Genomic DNA, 6,090 nt, shown 5'->3' on the forward strand with positions numbered 1-6,090 from the left:
CAAACTATGAGATTATGACCTGAGCTGAAGTCAGATGCTTAAGCAACTGAGCCACCCAGGCGCCCCATTAAAGTTCTTTTTAAGTTGTAAAATTCTTTCTAAAGGTTCAATCACATATAAATATAAACCCCTTCTGTTTTCCCTATATATGTCACCTTAGAAGAAAGAAGTAATGAAATTAAATCCTGTAATTAATACCTTTATCTTCTGAAACTTTAGAAAGTAATACCTTAGAGCAGCCTGGTAGAGGAAACTATGGGCCCATCAGATGTGGGTTTCGGTCCTAGCTCTGACACTTAAACAACTTTGGGACCTTGAGCTAATAATAAGTAAGGACTCAGAACTTGCTTCTCCTTTTGGAAAAGGAATAATAATGTCCACCTTGCTGGCTGTAAGGATTAGCAATTATAGCTGTAAAATGTCAAGCCACATAGTAGGTACTCAATAGATGGTGCCTAATGTTATATGAGACATTTTTTAACAGGAAGGAATTTATTCATTGGAACATTTTATGACAGTTTTTTTGAGTTCAGATATTATGCTAGCCTCAGGATTGGGGACAGTTTCCTTATTTTTTTGGACTGTCCACATCCTTAACATTTTCTTCTTCAAGAATCACTAAAATTTAATAATCTCTATAACTTAGTGAATGGATATAGAATATTTAGTTTGACTTTCAGAAGGTCTGCATTTTCAGCCAAAGATTACAGTTCTAGCTACCCCATGGCATAGTTGCTTTCTGAACACAAAGAATTTGCTGGATGTTGTTGACCAGAAAAAAATGGTAATCATCCAGATTGTAAATTACTGGGTAAATTACTCTGTGGGACTGGTTTTGTTTAGAGACCATACTGATGTGAATTAGGAATTGGGGGTATAGTACTACACTTGATCTTAGCCAAAAGGCCGAGAAGCGATTAGAATTGGGGGTATAGTACTAAACAGCTAATAAGAGCCCTGAAAGAATTACGTGCTATCAGGAACCACAGCCACGTCTAGCCAAATTTTAAGAGTTTTTCTCAATAGAGAGTTACAAAATCTACTGGAAGGGTCCAGTATTAATATCTATCTGGAGACTACTGCAAACAAACAGCTCTTTAGTTCTTGGTAAGAACAGAGAATATTGGGCCAGATTTCTGGCCCTTAAAAATGTGTCTGATTCTATTTGGCAGGGAGTTTAATCTGGTATGGAATTTTAGCCAGACTTCTTGGAGAAATATTTTTTTAATGTATCATATCCAAAATGTATTGCAAAACGTGATTCCACTTAATCTTTTCTATTAATACTCATTTAAATATTAGCTAAATATTCACAGTGCTGTTTTCAGCAGCATGTAGTGTTTGACCTTTTAGTTACTGAATTTGTGGCCATAAACTGTTATGTAAAATTGGGGGAAATTCATTGTTATCTGCTACTTATTTAAATTGCAGGCAGAGAAGCAGTAGGTGCTACAGTTTTCTAATTAACTACCAAACAGTGGCACATTTCCTTTTTCTTTATAGATTATTGTGTAATTCACCTTTTAGAATACAGCACTTTTATCGTGTGTACAACACTCTGTTCAAGATCAGACACCTCGTTTGAACAGAAATATATGGAAAAGAAGTTCAGATGTGAAGATGCAACAGTATTAGGGAAAGATTGACCTAGGTGGGCAGAAAGAGCCTTCAGCTTGGCAAAGTGATACCCAAGGGCAGGGTGTGATGACAGTTCACAGATATTTGAGAGATGGAAACACCAACGAGAGGGAGGAATTATTTTGCTTAGTTATTAGAACTAATGGGTAGAACTATAAAAGGGGAATTTCAGACTAAAAACCAGTTGAACTTCTTGACAATAAAAACTGGTCAAGAGTGGACTAAAAGCTCCAACACAGAGACGTTCCTAAACCAGGCTGGCAAAACAGGGCATCTGTGAAAGGTGTACTTTAACAGTGGCTAGAAGAGCATTTGAGTGGGAGAAAATATTTCATTGGCAGCCACTCTTTTGAGGATTTCTCCTTTTGCCATTTATCAAAATCTTGTTTCTATGTGTCAGAAAGAAGATTTGATTTTTTTTAAATAATTTATTTACTTGTTTATAACTTGACTTGTTCTGTGACTTACTAGCTATCTTTGGAAGAAACAGAAATGAGTATTCAAAGCTTTTCAGTTTTCATAGCGTGAAAGCTGCCTGAGAGGTTTCTGTTGTTGTTGTTTGTTTTAGTCTTTTCTTAAGTCCATTTTAACTTAGCTTAAGACAGTAGAGCCGTAAAGCCACAGAATGGCAGCTGCCATGGAGGAGACCACTCTCACTGAAGTTGGAACCTGAGTGTGAATTCTACCTAGAGTACTCATTAGCTGGTCACCTGAGCAAGTTACTTATCCTCCCTGAGTATTGGTTTCTTAAAATAATACCATCATGCTTGTTGAAGATTCAGTGAAGTGACATCTGGGAAAATGCTATAGTACCCTGTACAGGTTTTGGTTATTAATGTTTGTATTACTTTTCTATTGCTGCTATAACAAATTACCATAAATGTAGCAGCTTACCTCCACATGAATATATTATCTCACAGTTCTGTAACTCGGGAAGTCTGGGGGGGTGTGGCTGGTTTCCCTGCTCCAGGTCTCATGAGGCTGAAGTCAAGGTGTTGGCTGCCCTGGGCTCTTATCTGGAAGCTCTGGGGGAGAATCTGCTTCCATGACCACTCAGGATGTTGGCAGAATTCAGTTCCATGCTGCTGTGGAACTGCATATCCCCATATCCTTGCTGGCAGCCTAGGGTTCTCAGTTTTTTTAATTTTTTTTTTTTTTTTTTTTTTTTTTAGTGTTTGTTTATTTTTGAGACAGAGAGAGAGAGAGACTGAGCATGAGTGGGGGAGGTGCAGAGATAGAGGGAGACACAGAATCAGAAGCAGGCTTTAGGCTCTGAGCTGTCAGCACAGAGCCCAATGTGGGCCTCAAACTCACAAACCATGAGGTCATGACCTGAGCTGAAGTTGGACACTCAACCGACTGAGCCACCCTAGGGTTCTCAGTTTTTAGAGGCTGCCTACATTTCCTCTATCTTTAAAGCTGGTTGAGTCTTCATGTTTCACATGTCTCCGATCTCCCCTTCTGCTGTATCTCTCCTACCTCCAGCCAGAGAATGTTCTATGTTTTCAAAAACTCATGTGATTAGGTTAGGCCCACTGGATAATCCAAGATAATCTCCCTATTTCAAAATCCATAACCTGAATTACATTTGCAAAGTCCCTTTTGCTTCATAGTGTAACATTCACAGGCTCTAGGGATTAGGGTATGAGTATTTTGGGGGGTTCACTCTGCCTACTACAGTAATGGTATTTGGGGCTGGAAAGGGACCTTACAGAAGATGAGATGAGGTTCTTGCCCTGGATGGTTTACAATCCAGTGGGGGAAAGAGATGAAAAACATACAGCAAAAAAAGTCCAATAATAAAAAGGGTTTGTATGGGATGTTCCAGGAGCCCAGAAGACCTTTTCTGTATCTGACTTGGCCTGTAGTTCTTCCATAATACCCTGCTTGTTCTTTGATGCTCTGTCTTTTATCAAAAGCCTTCAGATGGAAGGATTATGTGTCCATAAACACAAAATAACACGATGTGATTTGATTTCTAAATGTCCAGAAAATCAAGCTGCTGCCATATCTCCATATTTGGGACTCTGCTACTTAATAAGGAAAGGTCTTGAGCCCTCAGCTCAAAGTAAGAGGAATTTTCTTCATCTCTGATGATGAAGAATTGACAACACCTTATCTTCCCTTATCTTGTTCCTTATCTCCCCTTTTTCCTCATTAACCCCCCATGAGAACCCTCTTGTCTTTCACTCCTAGCTCTCTCTGGTCACATGTATGTCTTTACTCCCCTCTTTTGAGTTTTCTTGTTTCTTATTGTTTTGAATTAGAAGGCACTTAGCCTGGATAATGCAGAGATTTCTGTTTAATTCTTGCCGCTTGACATTTCTATTTTAATCATGTTTTATAGATGTTTGGTGACAGTTTTGTAACAATAACAGCTGCCATTTATTGAGCACTTACCATGTGCCGGGTGCCGTGCAGAGTTCTGTACTTCCATTTTTTCATTTGCTTCTATTTTCTCATTTAATTTAGACAATCTGTGAGGGTGTAGGTACTATTTTTATCTCCATTTGAACCCAGCTGGGGTTTGAATCCAAATCTAAGTCCAAAGCTTGTACTTGACAGCATGCACTACAGTAACATTAAACAGGAGCAGAAAATGAGGCTTGAAGGAGCCAAAGCAACACAAGTGGATTCGGAGTCCTCAACTCTTTATAGCTATTCTGAAAGTTAGAGAATTTCTTTCTTTCTTTCTTTTTTTAATTTTTAAAAAATGTTTATTTTTGAGAGTGACAGAGAGACAGAGTGTAAGTGGGAGAGGGGCAGAGAGAGGGAGACACAGAATCCAAAGTAGGCCCCAGGCTCCAAAATGTCAGCACAGAGCCTGATGCGGGTCTCAAACCCACGAACTGTGAGATCATGACCTGAGCCAAAGTCGAACCCTTAACCTACTGAGCCACAGGTGCCCATAGAAGATTTCTTTCTAGAGCACCAGGGTCACCTCCATTTTCCACCAGAGATATTCAAAGTGATTGCTAAAAATTCTATTTCAGACAGGTGATGTTAGTGTGTGTCTACAGCTCCAGAGAGCTACAGAGTATGTGTGAGCACTGGTTTGGCGTTCCATCGAAGAGCCTGTTTCTCTGGGCGGTAGGGAAGATGTCGTGTGCCCTGTGGCTGGCCCCAGCAGTTACCGGTAACAGAAAATACCTTCCCCAGAAGGTTGGGATGATTAAGATATTTAAGGATTTAACACAGTGCCTGGCACTTAGTAGGTACTCGGTATGTGCTGGTTCTCATTGTTCTTCTAGAAGATTTTCTTTAGTTCCTGGGTATTCAAGCTAGTAGAATCTTATTCTTCTAGCTCCACTTGAATCTATGCTCAATGTTAAGAGATGCATCTCTGAGTTGGCCCCTGTCCAATCCTGTGAATCATAGCAGCTTTCAAGTTTGAGCTCAGAGAAAACTAAAATCTGAGGTCAAAGAAGGCAAAATATTTCCTTTTCCTCTTGTAAGTTTTTGAGTTATTGATGTAATGGAAACAGCTCTGGGTTCAAATGCAGGCTCTGCATTTGCTTTCTCAACTTACTTGCCTGTTTACATCATGGAAAGAACTCAGGCTGTGGGGAAGGGTGAAGCTGGCCATTTTACTCAGTTAAGCACTTCTCAACGGCCTTACCTGGGAATGGCACCAGTAGCAGCTCTTCTCCTGTAGGATTGTCAAGCTCAGAGTGTAATAATGTATGTGGTCCAATCAGGTTGCAGTAGTAGAAGCCTGTGAAAGATCCTTTACATGAGCCATTCATTCATTCGAGGCATTGGCAATTAGGTTGAGCAAGTGGTCCCAAGTTTGAGTTATTTATCCTTCTTCCCTGTCCTGTAGGAGGGCAGCCAGGTAACGTAGTTGTGGATGCTCTGCCCACAGGCTAGAGCAGGTATGGGGAGAGCTTGTATAGGCAGTGGAGATGTCAAGTACCACCTAAACCTAGCCCCACCACATTCTACGGCCAAAGCCCCTGGCGCCAAACAGTGTTGCTTCAGCTGCTAGTAGTTAATGCTCCTTTACTTGGAAACGTTTTCAGCTCCTGGGAGCAATATGGTGCCGCCAGGGCTCACTCCTCACGCGCCTTGTCTCCCTGCGACTGGGGTCCGCATGCACCCTACTCTCAGCCCAATTTACCGTCCTTCAAGGCTCACCAGGGTCAACGTGGGTGTGGGGACGGGGGAGAAGGGGAGGGCGGAGAACTTTTCCGGGAAGGGGCCCAGCAGGGTCTTGGCTGGCCGCCCTGTTAGCCACGGCCCAGGACCCCAGGGTGGGAGAGTGAACGGAAAGGTACTCGTGCCTGGAGCGGTTGCAAAATCCTCAGTCATGAGGAAGAAACTGGGCTCAGAGGCACTTGGGTGAAGGGGCCCTTTCCCCAGCTCTCCTTTCAGGTGCTGGGGCCTAAAGGGGGTCCAGTTCCACTGCGGAAGGCGGGAACTAGGAAGCGTTGAGGGCTAGACACCCCGCCT

Source organism: Herpailurus yagouaroundi, unplaced genomic scaffold (genome assembly GCF_014898765.1).
Source record: "Herpailurus yagouaroundi ecotype Mexico unplaced genomic scaffold, PumYag 77, whole genome shotgun sequence".
Classification (NCBI taxonomy): Eukaryota; Metazoa; Chordata; class Mammalia; order Carnivora; family Felidae; genus Herpailurus; species Herpailurus yagouaroundi.